General features: G+C 52.4%; 1 long non-coding RNA gene across 1 annotated transcript; it reads left to right on the top strand.

Annotated features, from left to right (window-relative positions):
* Positions 1 to 15,566: 15,566 nt before the first annotated feature.
* Positions 15,567 to 20,613, top strand: LOC123579141. The gene is made up of 2 exons (XR_006702646.1): positions 15,567 to 18,331; positions 19,673 to 20,613. It is a non-coding gene; the product is annotated as an uncharacterized LOC123579141 (long non-coding RNA).
* Positions 20,614 to 21,029: the final 416 nt, after the last annotated feature.

The raw sequence follows: 21,029 nt of genomic DNA, 5'->3' as shown, positions 1-21,029 counted from the left end.
ACATTATGGCCAAAGAAAATGTGTTAATACCTATCAGTATATTCATCTTTATGCCAACAGCAGTTGTAACATTCATATTTTAACCCTGGTTTTCAATGTTGGAAGAGGCCCACCGCCCACGAAAGTCAGGGAGGAGGCCCCAGAGTGGCCTAAAATTCTGGAATTATCTTGAATGAGAAGTCAGAGGAGTGACGTGGGCCTGAACACTGAAGGCGAGCACAGAGGCCAGCCGTGTGCGAGGATGACCTCTCTGACACAGGGCCAAGCAGCGGGGTCCCATGTTTCTCAGGGGCTCCAGGGCTGTTGTCCTGACCCATGGGGGAAGTCCCCTACCCAGGGGGCGGGGCACAAGAGGAGCGGGTGTCTCTGATCCCCTAATCCATTTATCTGGTGCCAGAGCGCAGGGCCCGAATGCGGGGACACAATGGCCCGGCAACATCCGGGGGCCCGCCTGGGGAAGCTGTGAACCCAGCTCACCTCTGGACGCCCACCCCGTCAGTCATCCCACTGTCCCCACGTTCCCCAGAGACTGCGGTCCCAGCCAGGAAGCAGAATAACGCGGTGACGGTTGAAGCCTTCCGCCCGGAAGAGCTTCTACTCCTAATTCCTGGGACTTGAAACCGGTCCTCCGAGGGCTGCGCAGAGGTGCAGCGGGGAGGGTCCCCGCAGGCTGCGAGCGCCGGAGGCCGCCCCCGCACCGCCCGCCTTGGGCCCGCAGGCCGCTTGCACACTTGCAGACCGTGCGTCTTTCCTCTGTGCCTCCCGTTTGCTTGTTTGTGGCCGCGGTAGCTTCGCCTGTTGTTTGAATTTTAAACGTATGCTTAATTGCCAGGCCCTCGGATAGCTGCAGCCATGTCTGAAAATATTAAATACATCTGCGAGACGGTGGGCAAGAGAAATTAAAAAGGTGCTCGCTGCACTGAATGTTAAAAAGATCTCACAATGAAGTGATTAACATTTTTATGAATAAAATTAATCACGCATTAACTCTGCAGCACAGTACATCTGAAAGCCAAATGGGGCCCAGGCAGCCCCCTTTCTTACCCCTGAGAACTTTGGGGGCCTCCTTGGCCCCCCAGCAAGCACTCAGCCACCAGGAATTTACAAATACTTACGAGATGAGTCAATAAGAGATAACTTTGAGATGAGGAAATAAAACCTCCAAAAATACCACCAGCAACAGCACATACAGGGAAGAATTAAAAAGCAATATTTATTTATTTTTTTTATTTCCCTTTAGCCAACTCAGAACGGGCTGTTGTTTTCATTCTCAGACCGGCCCCTGGGATGGTGTGGGCTGGATGGCTGCAGGAGGGCAGTGATGTAGAGGTGGAGGCAGGCCGGTCGCCGGGCCAGAGCAGGCAAGCTCGCCCCTTCGTTGCCCTCAGCCGAGGCCCACTCTGTCGGCAAAGACAGTCAGATCGGAGGGCGGACCTTCCCCATTATTAAAATCTCCAGTCTTGCAGCTAATAACGTGCGATTGCTCTGCCGGCCTCCCTTCTCCCTCCTTTCTAATCTCTTGCCACCGTGGTTTTGGGATTATTCCAGCAGGCTGTACAAAGGGAAGCGAAGGCATCTGAAGCATCGCTCTGTAGCTGTGGCAAAGGAACAGCCTTGCCATTTTGTTGATGTCCCCAGCTCATGTGCGCAGCAGAAGGTGGAATCAAAGCAGGCCGCCTTCCTCACCTTCTACACATGATTTCCTACCGCTGTGGCGAATCTCTCTGAGCTCCGTGAACCAATAAAACAACGGTCCCTGTTTGAGTTGATATATTAATATTTACCGAGGATTTGCAAGGTCGGGGCTAAATGTCAGCAGATTGCTGGGGCAGTCCTGTGGGGAATAATTAAACAAATCTCACAGCGGTTCAGGCTCATAACATCTTTATTAATCTTTTCTTTCCCCTCCCTCCTGAAAGAGCGCACTGAAATCACGCTCCTGCGTTCAGAGCGAGAGAGGACCCAGAGTTGGGAGTAAGTGTAGCGAACAATAGAACCCCGAGCTGGCGAGCATCGCCTCGGACGCTCCCCTGCGCTCCTTCCCCAGCGGATGTTTGCGGGGAGGGAAGGCTCTGGTGTGAGCACTATCTGCAGGCACTTGCGACTCTCGACCCTCCCCTGCCCCTCTGTCACATTTACCCTGACCGATCTGCCAAACACAGTCCTCCCGGTGCTGCGACTTGGTCCGCACCCCGGCCGGGCCGGCCCCGGTCCCTGTGCTGAACCCGGTGACCTGCCGGCTGCTTAGTCGGAGGCCGGCCTTCTTCAGCATGATTGCAGCCTGCACTTTAGGACAACTTGTCCAATTCTCTTTAATAAGCTTCATAATTAGTGTTGGGAGCCTCATTACAAGTCATAGCCTGTAGCAGTCCTAGGCCAAACAGCCCTCCGCCATCTGATTTATTTTTTATCAGGCAGCAGGAGCTGTCGGGAGTTTTTGTTTGTATAATGGAGACTTGCATCAGGCCCCCAGTGTAAAAATACCACCAGGAAATTAATTGCTTCTGTGTGGATTCACCGCAGATGTGTCCCGTTGATCAGTATGGTATATTTTTGACTTCGCTCTCCTGCGGCGAGTTGTGGAAAAAAACAGCCGAAAGCCAGCAGCGCAAACATATTAGGATCGACGCAGATTCGCCACGGCATCATCGACAGCACGGGGTTTCAGAGGGAGATGTGCAAGGAAAGTTCAAGTTTCTGGCAAGATTCTTTCCTCTTGCCTCCAGTTCTCCCTTATTTGTTGATCAACGCATGTCTGTATTTGTCGCTCCTGCGTGGAACCCCCTTGGGGCAGACGCGTGGCTAGGGTTGCGGTGGGTTTCCGGCCGAAGGATGTGCCGCTTAAAACAGCGCAGACCCCAGGAGGCGGCTGAGCGCCCTGCCCGGGGCCTGCCCCTGGGGCTCCTGGCTGAGGACTGCTTTGATGCTCTGGCAGCCACATGAGGCCACGGAAGGAAGGGTGGATCCCGGCTGTTAGCTGGGCTGCACCCCTCAGCGGCCCGGGGTGGGTACGTGGTGTGGGCCCGCCGTGTGGGGGTCACGTGTCACAGAGCCGGGTGGACGCGTGTGCGTCACGTACTCTGTGTTGCCTTCGGGGCTCAGAAAGAAAGAAATGCAGAAGCTGCTGTTTCATCAGACCACTCGATCCCCAGCTTCTGATTAGGTTGGGAACGCCTCTTCCAACTCGGAACATTTTGCGGATATATTTAGACGCGTTAGTCCCCGATTTAGAATTTCTGCTCTTGGCGCAGGGCAGCCCGTGGCTGGCGATTCTGTAGGGATCACCCTCCCCGTGGCTTACGTTTCCTTCTACGTCCCTTGGTTTTTATTTGCTTTTCCTGGAGGACTTTCCCGGGCTCCGCTCTCCTGCTCCTTCTTTGTGAGGCTGTTTGAGGTCGGCAGTCTGGGTTCCTTGCTCGGCCCCGTGATACGATGGAGACTGTAAATGCAGCCTCAGATTACTGGGCGGACAGCGCCTTATTTGTGGGGAAAAGTGCTGGAAATGACAGCCCTTTTCTGTGCAAAGGAGTTAGCGTGGGACTTTCCAGGGCCCCCAGACGCATCAAGTGTGTTCCCAGCAGCAGAGAGAACTATTAGGCACTGCAACCTGTCAAGTTGGATTTGCGGAGCCCTGTCGATGGGAGGGTTGTACTGGCTGCAGAGGTCTGGGTCCTGAGCTGACAGGTGGGCATGGTCCCTCGGTGGCTTCATCTCACGGAGAACCGAGGCTGAGGCCTGGCCGACCCCGCCTTCCTGGATCCAGACCGGTGGCGGTCCCCAGGTGCCTGTGGCCAAACCGTGGGGTGAACTCAGGGAGCAGAGGCAGTGGGACCAAGAGGGGCTGCCCAGGTTGTGAGAGAGAGAAAGAGAGAGAGAGAGGGAGGGAGGAAGGGGGTGGGGACACCGGCTGACATCCGACTGTGTCTCCAGCCAGCAGGGCCACCTATGTCTCCGAGCAGTGCGAAGGGACATGATGAAAACGTGACCTGTGCCCCACTGACGGGGGGACTCACACGCCCGGCGGCTTCTGCGTTTGTCAGCAGCGGCCTTTCTGCGCTCGTGAATCTTGAGTCTGTCCATTGTGAGGCTCTCCCCTTCATCTGAGGCTCGCTGATTCTCTGTGCCTGTGGTTAACCTTTACTTGTGCATAGCATTTTCCCTTTTTTACTATTCATGCAGTTGAGAATGCAAAAGGTAGCTGACGGTTGCCGAGGACGGAACTAAATACCTGCACGAGTCAGTGTCTCCTTCGGTGAACGACAAGCCGAGGACGCTCGATGGAAAGCTGTCCTAGGAGGCCTCTGGTTGTGGGAGTGATACTCTGCCATCAGAAGTGTCACCTGCGTGCAGCAGGAGAGCTGGTGCTGACCACAGCTGGCCTTCGCCGGAAGGTCAAGGGGAGCAAGGCGCAGGACACCTTCCAGGGAAGAGCAAACAGATGGACAGACCATGAGATCCCTTGCACCCACTGTCGTCCACCTTTCCGTCCCCTCATCACCTGCGTCGAAAAGTAAAAGGAAAGAGCGGGTTGAGCGGCCTGCTCTTTAGGGACTGGAGTTGTCTTCTCTGAGGAAATAACTTCTTCCCCTTTCTAAGCAGGCATTTTGTTTGTTCCTGTTTTGTAACTACAAGGAAGACCCCAGTCCTTTCTGGACATCACATAACTGCTATAAACACACAATATTTTGATAACCTAAGTCTGAATGCATCCGAAACCTGTAGCTTTGACGTTCCTCAGTCGGCTTGCCTCGAACCCCAAATATTTTGGGAAAGCATGGGGTGTTCAAATGCTGTGCAGTGGGGTATGATTTTTAAAAAAAAATTTTTTTTAACGTTTATTTATTTTTGAGACACAGAGAGACAGAGCATGAACGGGGGAGGGGCAGAGAGAGAGGGAGACACAGAATCCGAAGCAGGCTCCAGGCTCTGAGCCGTCAGCCCAGAGCCCGACGTGGGGCTCGAACTCACGGACCGCGAGATCGTGACCTGAGCTGAAGTCGGACGCTCAACTGCCTGAGCCACCCAGGCGCCCCCGGTGGGGTGTGATTTTAACAAGATGAATTGGCTGCGTGTGTTTCTGATATATTTACAGTCATCAGAGTAAACTGTTCATTCCAGTAGCTCGTGATGTACGGGAATCTGTCCGAGGCTTTACAAACCGTTCCGCGGTCTCTTACCTCTGCGGCAGAAGGTACGTCCCCTCAGAGTCCCTCAGCCTTCCTGCCCCTGATGTTGCAAATCGCCTCAAGTCTTTAACTGTTAAATTTCAAGGAGTGTCAGACTTCTAAAAGTGCCCTTTTAGGGGCACCTGGGTGGCTCAGTCGGTTAAGCGCCTGGCTTCGGCTCAGGTTATGATCTCACAGTTTGTGAGTTCGAGCCCTATATCAGACTCTGTGCCGACAGCTCAGAGCCCGCTTCAGATCCTCGGTCCCCGTCTCTCTCTGCCCCTCCCTGGCTTGTGCTCACTCTCACTCTCAAAGTAGATACACATTTAAAAAATGCCCTTTTCCTGTGAGGGACGTGTTAATCTTGGAAGGGGAGGTAAGGCAACATCAGGGCAGGTGGCTGGGACGCTTCACCTCTTGGTTAGGGCGTGACGGTCAGCCATCCAGCTAGACGAAAATGCTCTCCAGATATTCCACTGCTGGCTGGAATTTCAAGGATTTAATTCTCATTTTCCTGAGCCAAAAATCGGTGCCGGGGCCATGTGTTGGGGTAAAAGCAATTCATATTATGGGCGGTTAAAATGAATCTTACCATTATGCAGCCTTGAGGAGGTGACTTCAAAATGCCTTCCTGAGTGTGCGTGTTAACCATACGCACACGTGCGGGCAGACAGGGGAGAATGTGGTGGATTGGGAATCAGAGCTCATGGACAGACATGTGATTACCTTGGACCCGAATTATAATAATCATCACTGCTGACATTTAACCAGCAAATGCTGGGTGCCAGGTGCTGTGTGTAGTTTACATGCGGTAATGGGCTTGATCCGCCAGCACGGTGGTGAGGTTGGGGTTCTTATTTGCTTAGTTTTAAGGGTGGGGAGACTGGGGTAAAGAGTCCCCTGGAAGCCTAGGGCTCTAACCGCCCCCTCTGTGCTGCCTGAATGCTACCCTCCCCTGGAATCGGAGGAGTGGGGTGTCTTCTCTGCACCCTAACAGCGGGAGTGTCTTTAGGGCCTTGGGAGCTCTTTTCTTTTGGAAACTGTCCCAGGACATGCGCTGCCGTCTGCTAGAGCTCCCCATTCCGAGGTGGGCCTCAGCCACCGTCAGGCCCTCCGCCACCCCTGGGAACAGAGCTGCTTCATCCCAAGGCCAGTGTCTTTTAAAAATCTGGTTGTGATTTTTCTGTCATCAGGAGGCAATGCAATTTTTTTTTTTTATCTTGGTGATGGCTTTTTATGCCCAAATAGGATGAGCTGGCCTGTCATTTCCTACATTTTCTCTATGGGAAGGAGTCTCTTGTTTCCCATGGACACGGCCCCTGGAGTCCCACCTAAAACGGGGGACCCGTAGCCCTGCACACATGCGGTCCGTTCCTGCTTCCCCGGCCGTCCAGGAGCCGCCTTCCCCGGGGCCCCCGCCCCGCGGTCCGCCACGGCCCCCACTTCCCCTCTGCCTCTCTTCCAAACGTCTGTGCCTCTGTACACAGCAAGGTGGGTGCCAGACAGGCCTCCGCCCTCAGCACCGCACCTGTCAGTCTGCGATACGAGGGACCTCGTGGACGTCCCGGATGGTGCCTCCGTGTCCGGTGTTTACAGCCCGGTCAGTGGGGTGTGTGTGTAATGTGTGCGTGCCAGTGTGTGAGTGCACGTCGAGGGGTGGCTGGGGAAGGTGCGGGCCTTGCTCATTCGGTCGGTGTAGCTGCCGACTCGGTGACTTAAGCCCACAACCCTCGGTTTCCCCGTTTATCAGGGCGAAGCTGGGCTTCCCTGGAGGGCGTTTCCTCTCCAAACTGGCTTTGCCTCATATGCACAGCCTCACGGACTCTGCGAGGCACGCAAAGCCTCGATTGACAGGCAGAGGAAGGAATCCCACAGGGCGGCGTGCACTCTGGGAGGACCCTCCAGTGTGTCTGTGGATGGAGAGGGGGAAGGAGGTTCCAGCCAGGGGAGCAGGGTGGCCAGTGCGAGCACATGATGACCGTGCACCGGGCTGTGTGAGCCCCGGGGTTAGCGGCTCCCAGGGGACTTTGGGGCGTCGGGAAACTTGCGGTGACGCGGAGGGGCAGAGAGCGGGGCAGACGTGGAGAGACCCGGGCAGGGCGCCAGAGGTGGCCGTGGCCTCCTGGTCTGCGGGGTGGTGGCACCTCAGGCCAGGTTCGGCTCCTGCCCAGGCGGAACTGCGGTCTCCTCCCCTGGGACCAGCCCCCATCCCCGTGACCCCGCAGGGGCCGGAACTGGACCCCCGGGGGGGTTGCTGTTGTGTCATCCTCAGCGTCCGGCCTCCCCGCGCCTCCTGGCCGGGCCACGGCCCGCTGTCTCCACCCGGCCCCCACCACTGCCATGCTCTGGGGCCCGCCAGTGCCACCTTTGTGTCCTTTGCGGGTGAACGGCTCCGCTTTCCTGAAGTATTGAGACTGTGACCTTGTCGATGGGACAGATTTTACAAGGACCTGCTGAAATGCTCTCGGCCGGTAGCCGTTGCTTTATTTCTGGACAGTCCCGGGCTCCACGTCTAAATGTGTGCAGAGCACTGCCTTCCTCGAGAGAGGTCTCGGGTCCTGGTTTTGGCTGCTCTGCTTTCCTCCTGAGACGGAGGCCTTCTCCAGGGCGGGGACCTTTCTGCAAAGTGGCCTGTCCGTGTCGGGGACGGCGTGGATCTTGAGGGAAAGTAGCCCAGAACGCCTTCGTTCTCTGCTCACGTCTAGCCGTGCCCCGCACCGGACGCACACCCCGGTGTTCGAGGGCAGCCCTGACTTCAGCTGTTTTCCTTGAATTCCCAGTTAATTTTGGTGGTAGGGAAGGCGGTAATGAGGGGAAATGGAATGTTAAAGCAGCGAGTTCCAAGTTACTGGAAATGCAGCCGGCAGAGGCGAGAAGCTCCCGTGGGGGCCAAGCGCGGCCGAGAGCTGAGCTAAGTGAGAGCGGCGTGCACAGGTATGGAGGTAATGACCTTCTTCCTTGGGGCATTTCCCGTCCACAGTGCCGGTCTTTCTCCTGGTCCTTGGGCCGTGCGCCTGTGCGGCCTCACCCCCTGCAAAAGCAGTTTTGGGGATTTCCCAGGATTTAATAAGCACGCACGAGTCCGGAGACAACACTGGCTGGTTTCATTCAGGAGCCTGGGCTCTTCCATTTCCAAAAGATGTGGCACATTCTACGGTAACTTTCCAAGAGCCTGCGGTGGTCGGCCCCTCTTTCTACCGGTGGAAACGCATTAAATACAACTTGTTACTTGCCTTTTGCCCCTTAGTCCGTCATGACAGCATCCTTTGGGGGAGCGGCTGTCGTCTCCCAGGTCCCGGCGGGAGGGAGTCTCGGGGGGATGCTTGGTGCTCCGGTGTTCCTGGGGGCTGTGGGGATAGTTCCCTCTTCCAGCAGATAGAATACTTACTTGAGAACAACCGGGGGCTCTGTTCTTCCAACTTTGGTTTCAAATCCCGCCGGTTAACGCCATCGGTGAAAACAATTAACGTCTGTCTATTTCGGGATACAGGCAGGACCTTGTAGGAATCTTATTTAATTATGTGCTATATTAATGTTATATTGATTATGTTATTGCCTGTAAATCCACTTGCTTAATAAAGCTGCAGTCATTTTGCAATAAAGTTGTGTTTGCAGTCAATTAATGGGTGTCTGGGGGCAGACAGCTATGCGCAGGGGGCGTTGGCGCTAAGGAAAATCGTCCTGGGGCCGAAAACCATAGAAACCAGCGGAGAAAAATCAGGTATTTATGTATCTATAGGAATGTATGCATGTATATGTATGTAGCTGGATTAAGTAGAAAGGAAAAGCACATATCCCACTGCACTTATTTTTAGCACATGGAATTGGATATTTATGAACAGCCGTCTGTATGGTGGACTTCTAAGCAGCACTGAGGCAGCGTCCGCACGTGGGGTGGGATAATGTGTGATTTAAAAAATACAAGAAACGATAACTACCAATATTGAGACCATGTGAAGGCGAGGGAACAAAGCATACTTTCATTGCTAATCATGTGAACATCCCCGGTCGGAGCGGCACATTCACCCGTTCGGAGGAAATGCCATCACCCCTCTGAAGATCACATCTGCCACCAATATCATCCGGCATGTGGTCCGACTTTTATCTCTCTACCAAAATTTCATGTCATGATTCTCACATCTGATGCTAAATTCAGGTCACTACAAAATACGTACAACTGTTTCTTTCTTTCCCAACTTTCGTGATGTGTCCAAGATGTGTATCCCAATAACAGAACATGAAATAAATATTAAAGTTTTATGCGTATATTTTAATAATGTACCATAGCAAATGGAAAATAATCCATTCCCTAATGCAGATAGATACTTGATCGTTTCCACAAATGAAAGTGATATGTCAGGCATATAATGATGCTTAAGTGATCTGATTTGGGGGCAAGCCAATGGCTCTGTCTTGACAAAATGTATCTTTGGCTGTAAGAACGATGTCTAGGAATGTATGAGCTTGTGGTCAAAAATGTGGCCTATTATAATGGGGTGGAAATCAGTGACCAACCTCATGTCACAGGAGGATCCCCCCCAAAATGCCAAACTTTGGGTGGCAGCTCTTGTCAGTGGCCAATACCATTAGACCGAAAAGAAAACAGTATTTCCTGCAGCATTCCAATCGGACCTTCAGCGAACGCATCCCTGCGGAGTTACCACAGACGACTTGCGAGCTGGGTTTTCCTACGCTCCCAAACTCCGCCAGCTCGGCCCACACCGTCTTTTAACTGCGCATGGATAGTCATCCCCGGGGGCCCCATAGGGCGTCCACTTTTGATGGGCTTCTCAGTCTACGGCTGTCATTCTTCCATTATTGTCTGTGGTCCAGATGCGCACTCACCACAGAGTTGCAAGATGTCCGTGTCGGAGAACGCGTGCTTCTTCCGTGTTAAACCAAATTTGTCTCCTGGCTCTGAAGCACTAACCTGCTTGGTGATGGTGGGCAGACATTTTGAAATAAGACGAAGAAGGGAGGGCAGGCCATTTGCACCTGCCTGTGTGCGTCCAGTGGGGGCACGGCCTTGTAGCCGTCCGCCTCAGCACAGGGTGGCAAGAGTGAGGTGGTGTTGTGACTTCACCCTTGGAACCCTCTCCGATAAGGGTGCTCGGCTCACAGGGAACCAAATGCCTTTAACTGCCACGTGATCCCCAGTTACTCTGCCCCATTACTATTACTGCTGTAGGTAACCATTGTAAGGAGGGGCCAAGCCAGGGGTCCTTAGTCATGGGATGTGAATCAAACAGAAATGTTACCAAATCGGAATGAATAGATCCTAATGTGTTTTCTGGACAGGGACTGAGAGGGACCTCGGATGAATTGGGGAGGTAGAGGCTGAAGGGCACAGGGGAGGGAGGCAGCTTCTGGAACGTTCTAGGGCCCATGTCAGGGACCTGCCTTCTTGAGGAGCCACTCCTGCCTCAGTAGTTCTACCGGCGAAGTTATGTCACGCTCAGTGGTCTGAGCGGGAAGAGGAGAGGTAACACAGCTCACGCGGAAATCACGCATGCACATCCGATCACTGCCGAACACGAGCCCTGGGACCTCCGGCCACCCTCGGTTTTCGGAAAGTCCGAGGAGGGCGTGCCAGTGGGAGCATGCACCACAGAGTTTACCTGGATGGGAGCCACTGCATTCTTCTGGCTTCGCAGAGGCATTGCTTAGATTGACAAGAAGCCTGTTGCTGTCCCGTGCTTTGTTCTGCAGAGAGTTACTGAGCTGGATGGCATCCTGTTGTCATTTGAAAGGAAGCATGCTCTCTGACTGTGCAATGGCACCCAGATGATAGCAATCAAAAGGAAATAGAAATCTTAACCTTAAATTTAATAGCTAGAGGCTTCTGATGAATGACGCCCACTCAATGACATTAGTGTGAGCAACTGTGGCGTCCTTGGAGGCTTCTGGAGACAGCTAAGCTCTAGCAACCCCCGACCACCACTGGTGGGCTGTTGGCTGCCACATTCATTAATTTTTTTTTAATGTTTATTTATTTTTGAGCAAGAGACAGAGTGCTAACAGGGGAGGAGCAGAGAGCGAGGGCGACACAGAATCCAAAGCAGGCTCCACGCTCCAAGGTGTCAGCACAGAGCCCGACGCGGGGCTCAAACTCACAAACCGTGAGATCGTGACCTGAAGTGAAGTCAGACACTTAGCTGACTGAGCCACCCAGGCGCCCGTGCCACATTCACTCCAAGAATTTAGCTCTGGTATTGCTAGAGCTTGAATTGAGTTTTCCTATCCCTTGAAGAAAAATTTAAAATTTAGGAAGAAGGAAATCAAGAAGTTGGGAGTATGAGCAGAATGAGTTAGGGAGAGAGGTGAAAGCCTTCTGGGCAGAGGCGCACCCAAGAGGTAGATGTGCAAGGAGATGCCGACCACACATGCCATCCTTCCCCGGGCCCAGAGTATGGTTGTGTCATGCTATGCTGATGACATGCTCAGGGCCAGGGGACTGCCGTGCATTTTTTTTTTTTTTAATTTTTTTTTTTCAACGTTTATTTATTTTTGGGACAGAGAGAGACAGAGCATGAACAGGGGAGGGGCAGAGAGAGAGGGAGACACAGAATCGGAAACAGGCTCCAGGCTCTGAGCCATCAGCCCAGAGCCTGACGCGGGGCTCGAACTCACGGACCGCGAGATCGTGACCTGGCTGAAGTCGGACGCTTAACCGACTGCGCCACCCAGGCGCCCCGCGTGCATTTTGTTTTAAGTTGCCACCGGGATCAGAGACCAAACCACCTGCGTTTGTGAAAGGGCAGAGATGGACCGATTGCCTTTCCTGCCTTAGGAAGCCTGTTGGAAAAGCACTCTGCTCCCCAACCTGTCCGGTGTATGGGGAGAAAATCTGATTTCACAGCGGGATTTGTCGCCTGGGACCTGACCCTGGCTTCAGGAAATGGAAACCATTACATTGCAATCACAGGAGGGTAAAAAAAAAAAAAAAAAATGTCTACAACAAACAGCCGATCACAGTAGGAAGCAAATACCGACAAATGAAATCTAGAACATTCAAAAAGCAACCAAACCCATGTTTTAGGGAAGTGGTGGGAGGTTGGGGTGTTCACCCGGAGCAGCCATGAGGGTGTTGGGGGTCACTGACAAGCAGCCCAAGCCATGTGCATCTTGGGGAGCTCGCTGGGACCCCATTCCTTCAAATTTGGGAGCTGGGACATGTGGAGTCCTGTCATGGGAACGTGGACCTCTGGGGAGCCTAGAACATTGGATGACCCCACTCGTGACAGCAACTTGGAGCCCACCTTTCTGGGACATGAGCCCCCGGGAACACAGCTTCAGGGGCCACAGCCAACTCTTGAGACACTTCCCACCTACATGGGCGAGGCAGGCTCAGGGTGACCTCGTGCAAAAGGTATAAAGTCACGATCCATTTGGCGCAGCCCCACAGGCCAGCGATGGAACAGGCCCTGTTTACCAGTCTTACAGGCTACATAGGCAGAATAGACATTCCTCTTGGGGCTTTTTCCCATCGCTCAAAAGGCATGCGCCTGAAATATGTTCCAGTTTTGTTTAATGGGTTTCAGTAAAAGAAGACGGAATTCGAGGGGTTGTTTTTATTTTTTATTTTTATTTATTTTTTATTTTTTATTTTTTCGAGGGGTTGTTTTTATTTTTTTATTTTTTTATTTTTTTTTTTTCAACGTTTATTTATTTTTGGGACAGAGAGAGACAGAGCATGAACGGGGGAGGGGCAGAGAGAGAGGGAGACACAGAATCGGAAACAGGCTCCAGGCTCTGAGCCATCAGCCCAGAGCCTGACGCGGGGCTCGAACTCACGGACCGCGAGATCGTGACCTGGCTGAAGTCGGACGCTTAAACGACTGCGCCACCCAGGCGCCCCGAGGGGTTGTTTTTAAATAAAATGATGAACTTATAGATGCCCAGTACAAGAGATTGGCAGTGCTAACTGTGGAGGTCACAGGACGGAGCTGAAATGCCCGATTGTGCTAAGAGAAAAAGAACACGCCCCCCGCCCCCCCCCCATGTGCTATCTGTGGTCCCTCGTGTCACCTAGACAGTCTGTGCAGTGAACCCCCAAGCTGCATCTCTGTTCAGACCTAGAGGAGCAGGTGGGGTCTGGAGAGCCAGCCCTGTTAATCTCAAAGCAAGTGACCTTTCTAAATCCCTGGGGAGCCACTGGCCTCCAGCACGGCCATCAAGGTGGCTCTGTCTTTGACTTCCCCTCTGACCTCAGGCGCTGCCTTTTGGATCTGTTCTTAGTCCTGCAGAAATGGCCTTTCCCCCAAGGCGATGGCACTGATTTTGACTTTCAACCCCAGAGGGATCCGAGGGCATTTTTCCTGTTTATGTTTTAAAAACATAAATGAGAAAAACCTAAGAAGGGTAAGGACGAAGAGTACATAGAAGGGTGAGAAGAGAGAAGGACACTCTTAAGTGTTTCGGGGAAAGATATGTGTTTGCCACATTATTTACGAGAGCGAAGCATGAATCAACTTGAAAGTCTCAAAGGAAAACATTAGTTCAACGGATTTTGATCCAACCACCCAATGGGAAAAGATACTGGCACTAAAAAGCAAGCTTCAAAAAAAAAAAAACACTTAACAATATGAGCATGTTTTTGTGTTAATGACAAATGAAAAAAGATGGGTACTGACTGTGGTTATGCTTTGATCCCAATTCTGAAAAAATATACGTGTAACCGTATTTCCATATTGACTCCCATATATACTGAAAAGAGCCTGGAGAGGAATTTGCAAAAATGTTAAGTATGCCTTCCCTCTTAAGTGGTGGGGTATTACTGATTTATGTCTCTTCTTTACAGTTATATGAGTTTCTGACATCTTTTTAATGAGAAATAAAGTTTTTCAATTAGAAAAAAAAAAGTGTAGGGGCGCCTGGGTGGCGCAGTCGGTTAAGCGTCCGACTTCAGCCAGGTCACGATCTCGCGGTCCGTGAGTTCGAGCCCCGCGTCGGGCTCTGGGCTGATGGCTCAGAGCCTGGAGCCTGTTTCCGATTCTGTGTCTCCCTCTCTCTCTGCCCCCCCCCCCGTTCATGCTCTGTCTCTCTCTGTCCCAAAAATAAATAAACGTTGAAAAAAAAAATTTTAAAAAAAGAAAAAAAAAGTGTAATACTGAAAATATTTTTGAAATAAACTCCAAGTTGTAAAATTAATCAAACGATCTCTTTCTGAGATCTGGGCTCGGGCGCAGAATGTCCCGTCAAATCAGACATGATTCTTGCGTGTGTGTGCTCCAGCCCACGAATTCGTGTACAGAATGAACATGCTGGGAGTATAGACCCGCCGTCACACCGAGTGGGGCTGTGCTCCAGGGACAGATGACCCCCTCGCGGGACTGTGGGAGACTGAAAATGGAGAGCTCCCTACTCCAAGTGCTGCTTCGAGAAGAAAGGCCATCTCATCCAAAAGCACACACACACACACACACACACCCCATCTCCTATAAACATGCTTAGGCATAAAGATGTGTGTGCATCCTGACAGGACCCCTCCCCACCCTCCCCAGATGCCTGTCTCATAGGTGTTGAACTCCACAAAGCACCTGTAGGAGTTTGTCCACTTCTAGTGGGATCTCTGTGGTAACAGTGGTCGGGTCCTCGCTGTCCCCCAACCCACAATATGAGTCACTAGGCTTATGTTGCAGATAAAAGCCTCCAATGGCACTTCTCAGTTTCCAAAAACAAACTGATAAAAATTAATGTTTTAGCGATATGGCGAATTTTAAAAAGAGCTTTAGCAAAGAAAAAAAAAAAAAAAAAAAAAGCACAGAATTCCCTGGCTTCTTGGGGAAAGCCTTCCTTCCCCTGCACTCAGTCTCTGTTCCCTTCATACGCAAGCACTGGAATCCCATTAACGCCAGGGAAACCATCCTGGGGGCGCAGCGATGATGACAGACGGTCCTGGGCTTTGCAGTCAATCCACGGGGCAAAAAACACATCGCTACTAGTTACGTTAGGAGATCCTGACTGATAACAAGTTAATTACAATTTCCATTTAAAAAAATTTTTTTAATGTTTTCTTATTTATTTTTGAAGGAGAGAGAGAGACAGAACATAAGTGGGGGAGGAACAGAGAGAGAGGGAGACACAGAATAAGAAGCAGGCTCCAGGCTCTGAGCTGTCAGCACAGAGCCCCATGCGGGGCTGGAACCCCTGAACTGTGAGATCATGACCTGAGCTGAAGTCAGATGCTTAACCGACTGAGCCACCCAGGCGCCCCTAAAATTTTTTTGTTTTAATGTTTATTTATTCTTTGAGAGGGAAAGAGAGAGCACAAGCAGGGGAGGGGCAGAGAGAGAGGGAGACCCAGAATCCGAAGCAGGCTCCAGGCTCCGAGCTGTCAGCACAGAATCCCGACGCGGGGCTCGAACCCACGAACAGTGAGATCGGGACCTGAGACGAAGTCAGATGCTTAACCGACTGAGCCACCCAGGTGCCCCAACAATTTCCATTTTTAAATTTACCTTGTTCAGTTCTCTCTCACCGGATCCTTTCCGGAAGTCCTTTCTGGAAGGTTCTTCTCATTACTGGCACACACGCGTACACTCCCCAGTCATGGGAGAAAGCGAGCTGCGTGGAAATGCACGGACACGGGGGTGCAGAGCTTAGGCTGTGCTGAGGCCTCTGCTCCTGGGACGCCGGCTCAGCCCCACCCCCACGTCTTAGATCGGGACAGGACCCTGGTGTCATTTAGTGCAATGGAGTCAAACCCAGTTTTGTTTTCTACAAGTACAAAACAGACAATTTCATAGCCCCTAAATAAACACGTGTGCGTTGTACCCATACGCATACGTTCATACGCACTTAGGACTGAAGAAGTCAATATGTACAATGAGGTTAGACTGCACACCACTGTGATCACAGCGCGTAGCACGTCTTCTGTACGGGACGATGTTCAAGTACAAGTGGAAGGCGCGCTGACGACATTTACTGTCCCACGGTACTCTCCTCGAGACACAGGTGGCCCCGGGCTTGGTGAGCAGACCCGTGGTGATGCCAGAGACCCAGGGCCTCCATTCCTTCTGGCCTGCCTCCTTGGCCAGTGGGAGGTGAGGAAATGTGTCCATCGAGGCCACAGTCAAGCCTGGGCAGTTCCGGGGGTCATATGCCTGTGACCTCAACTTTCAAGGAAGACAGATGTTGCCTCTTGAACTCCTGAGCTTTTAGAAGCAAAGGAAGCCTTTCCCAGAAGCCTAAGGGCAGGTTGTTCTTTGGGTCGACCTGGCCCGGACGGGATTCTGTGCCATGTGAAGGTTGTCCCAGAGACATGTCACTGGGGTGAGCGGGGTGGGGACAGGTGGAGGGGCGAGCCAAGTGTTAGCCACAATGCCTGCCCACCGTTCCCTCTGTCTGTGAGGTTCCACGAGGCCAGTGAGATTAGACATCCATGGGACTCTCAGCAAGAGTTCACATCTACGACGAACCTACTCATGTCTGGAAGTCTAGCCATGCTTTGCCTACAGACGTAGACAGAGCAACACAGGACACACTTAGGGACACAACTCCTGTGTGGGGTCCATCCAAGCCCATGGTCAGCCACGGGGAGCCACGGATGCAGCTGAAGCATGGCTTGCTGTCTGTGCCTGCGAATTGTTCTCCCATTATTGTGACCCCTGTACGTTTCTTTCCTGAAGCCGGGCACCTCTACTGCTGATGGCCCGTGTCAGACAAGAGCCCCCCAGCCTCCGACCACCAAGCCTGAGACCCCAGACCTGCCCTCCCTGTGACGGGGAGGAAGCGTCCTCGCGCTGAGACCAGAGGCCGCTTTCCTGCCAGGGACCACGTACCCTTCCTTGTATCAAGCCTCCGCTTTGCCACATACAGCCTCTCTCTTCTGCAGTATTTTCCGTCTCCTGGATTGTTTTCATGCGCACGCGAACATATTCTAATATCTCCTTCTAAAACCAACAAACAGATGCCCTGCTGTCTTGATCTTATGCCCTTGTTCAGTTTGACTGTGTCTTCATTCCAAACGCCTTGGGATGGCTGCCCCGCCGTCCCTCCGCCCCTTCCTGCTGTTCTCTCCTGAGTTGCCTTGAAGAAACCGCGTGCCTCACCTCTCTGCCTACCCGGCTCCTGCCAAGGCCACCGCGACCCCCCGTCAAGCACCGTGCTGGCGTCCTTCCCCTCTGTGCCCCTTGGCACTGCTGGTCCTCTGGCTGCAAGCACTGTCCCAGCTTGGCTGCCAGCATCACTCACCTGTCCCTTGTCCTCGCCAGCTCCCTGGCCGCCTCTTTCCCGTCATTCCTACTGGCTCCTCCCGGATGCGAATTCTGGGGCGATTCGAGGGTGTTTTCTCACGCCCAGCGGCACTGTCCCTCAGCAACTGTGTCCACTTGGCCACCCTAAGGAGCATCACTGTGCACAGAACTGTGGATCAAGTAGCCTGGGCCTGGCTGAATGCCCCTGCGTGGTTGCACGTCCGTGTCCCATGGGCATTGCAGCCCCAGTGTCCAAAGGTGTCCTTGATCTCCTTTGCCTCAGACCTGCTGTACACGTCCTCTACCTTTCGAAGTGAACAGGTCCGCCATTCTCCCGTGCTCAGGTGGGAAACACAGGGCTATCTCTTTCTTTCACCCCATTGCCTGCCCCCAACACCTCTCTCCCTGATCCCGGGCCCCTGCCTCACCCACAGCCTGTCCCCTGCACCCCCTGCTCTCACCTGGGTTACTGGAAAAGCCTGTTGGCCTCTCCTCTTGTCTTGCCGCTTGACGGTGAGGGCAGCCAGGGAGGGCTTTTCAAGTGTAACTCATATCACATTTCACATTATTCTGATCATCATGTGCTCCCAGTGGCTGTCCCTTGCCAAAAATAAAGTGCACACACACACGCACACTCACACACTCACACACTTTCCGCTGTGGTTCTCAAGAGAGCGCACGAAGTGTCCGTTTTATCAATGGAAAAAAACCCTGAGCCCTTTCTGGCCATAATGCACTCAGGCCATCACGTAATCTTGTGTGTAATAATAACTAAAGTTTTAAACCATTCAATCCCTGTGTGGCAGGAAGAGTTCCAAGGCAGGTGCTATTATTGTTCCCATTCTGCAGATGAGGACACTGAGATTGAGATGCTTCGTGAGCTGTCCGGGTGACACAGCCACAGGCACCGGGACCCCGTGGTGAGCCCGTGCAGCCCGGTTCCAGGCAGTGGGACCCTGGATGGGGGAGGTGAGCACACTGGAGACTGAGCTGGGAGAGCTGTGCTGGACGTCTATGGAGGGGAAGGGGCAGCCGGCCCACGGGAGCTCCCAGGGATGCGGGGAGGGGCCGGGCAACTAGGGATGGGACCCCAACGAGGGAGTGTGACTGGGTGAAAGCAGCCGGCTTACTCCTGTGGACAGCGCTCAGGGGCCAGGGAGAGGTCCTCTGGTCCTCACCAGCTGTCTGAGCAACGCATCTCTGCCTCCACTGGGGACCCCACGCTGTTGGCACCAAAGCCATCACGTCACCGCCGCGCTGAGCACGCAGCCTCCATGCCCGTCGGTATCAGGAGAAGAAAAACGCTTTCTGTTCCACGAGCACCTGTGGCTGCTACAGGCTCACTTCCCTGGGACAGACCAGCCTCCTTTGCCACCCTGCACCCTTGAGTTTGTGTTATCTCAGAGCCACAAGCCTCTTCTCCAGAAACGCCCAACTGGCACTCATGCCTTCTTGCATTATGAATGGAAACAACGTGCCTCTTTTCCTGGGGAATTTTGAGGACTAACCAGTGGAATTGAAAGGGGTGATTTGGTCATGGGGGTAAAGCGGCCTTTGCTAACGAAATGGGTTTGCGTTTCCTGTGGCCACGCCCAGGGCCGCTTCTGTCCAGCTTTCACAGTGAGTTGTGTTATCTGAGCCCAGGGAACCGAAGGAGATGGCTCGAGAGGTTAACGGGAGGGAAGGGAAAAAATCGACTCTTCCACCCAAAATGCCGTCGTTGCGTTGATAGCGGCCATTTTAAGATTACAAAGCTTCCTGTGCTGTTGTGTCCACTTGTGCCAACCAGAGTTTGTTTAATTTTTCCCCCTTCCGGATGCAGAGATCGTGATTAATCAGCTAGCTAAGCCAGGTTTTATGAGATTGGGTTCTCCGTAGCTACAAATGGGTCGTGGCTGCTGTTTGTCCTTACGGTCGTGGCATCAGCAAAACATAAATAACGTGAAAAGCGGTAGCTGAAAAGTGGTTTCGAATGGAACGTAGATGACAGTTCAGTGGGTGGGTCAGTCAGAGCCCGTGTGGCGGTGTTGACAGCAGGGTGTGGCCAGAGTTCTGTCACGCTGTCCTGGGCTATGTGACCCCTCGCTCCTATGGAACAGTGGGGTGTCAGTCTCCGATCGTTCTGGAATTTTCATGCTGGGGCCCAGGGGCGGCATTATGGTGAGACATTGGACTGGGGTTGTGTCTCGAAACTGTGTTTCGTGGCGAGAGATTTTATCTAGTTAGTTTTATTTGGGACATTTTTGGGGGGACCTGATGGAGACTCAAGGGACTAGGCCTTCTCTTCTGCTCCTTGTGGCCGCTCTGCAGGTACACATCTCCGGATTCCAGAGGCTACCTGCTCAAGTGGACACGTCATCCTAGAGACAGAAGCCACACGTGAACACCCCCCACCCCCACTCTTCCCCAGCTGTGCTAGCATCACAATATGGAACCTGATGTGAGGAGCTCAGATGTCAACCAGCCTTCCTTAGACGCCTAGGGCTCTCCGCCAAGACCTCTGTATTCTCAGACCCTCAGGCCAAGGCCGTGTCTTACTCTTCCTTTGTTGCAATTTCCATCTTCATTCGGATGGTTTCTAAGATACTGTTTAAAAAAAGCCTTTACCCGGAAGTAATTATTTCTTTCTCAACAATGTGACAAAAAGTAGCTCTGAGTTTCTGATGAAGTTTATTTTTTAGAAATATTTTCGGGTTGACTCTCAAAACACGTTTATATAGATTCACAGCTGCTAGCTCCCCGGGACTTTTACCTTGCTCCCCCTTTCCCAGGGAGACCAAGGCCCCATCCTCTGGGCTGAGACCATGACCATCTGGTGCAGGGTGTCATCTCCGGCATCTGGAACGTTCAGACATCTCCTCAGGATGGATGTGTGCAGGAATCACAGGAAAACCTGGGGACGGAGATGATTCATTCAGAACCTTTTAGAGCCTAAAGCGGGTGGTATTTTCTGAGAAGCTCTTTGAGGTGCGTCAAGTTGAAGCAATCAAAAAACAGTCACAGTGAAAAATAAGGCTATGAACTTGACTTCTACCTATATGCAATACATTAAGCCTAATGGAGATATCCAAAACATGCATTTGCTCTGGTGAGTTTATTTCCTTATTTCCCATCTATTCTAGAAAAGGTCTCAGATGCTTACAGTAAAGGCGGAGCTGCAAGGTTAGGAAAGTATGCCTGTAGCATCGGGAACATGGAAAGTAGAGGCAAATGCACCGACATGATGGTGTAATAGGGGTGTGGCAACAAGAGCAAAAAAAGGCAACACGCAACATGGGACCCACTCACTCGACAAATACTTGTTTAAACCTTGTTACGAGCCACATTCCGAGGTGCGCGATATGGCGAAGGACAAAGGACTCATTTGTTGGGATTCATCCTTGCCTCTCCCCCTTTCCCCAAAAGACAAATCTGGCTTTACTGAACCACACTGGTAAGTGACTGTGGAGACTCTAGAATTTTGCCCCGTGGATAAGGGGATGTATTTCTCCCCTCTAAAATTTGAGAACAGATATTCTGAATCACCTTCACCATGGAAAAACTTCAGTAGCAAGGCCACGGAACATGCCAGTGTGAGTGACGGGGTCCCTGGGGTGGATCTCACGTTTGCCCAGAACACACACATGGATGGACAGCACTCTGTCACAGTTTAGGACATATGGCACGA

The sequence above is a fragment of the Leopardus geoffroyi genome, chromosome A1, assembly GCF_018350155.1.
Source record: "Leopardus geoffroyi isolate Oge1 chromosome A1, O.geoffroyi_Oge1_pat1.0, whole genome shotgun sequence".
In the NCBI taxonomy this organism is placed as follows: Eukaryota; Metazoa; Chordata; class Mammalia; order Carnivora; family Felidae; genus Leopardus; species Leopardus geoffroyi.
Note: the sequence above shows the minus strand (reverse complement) of the source record. Positions and strands in the feature narration are given on the sequence as shown.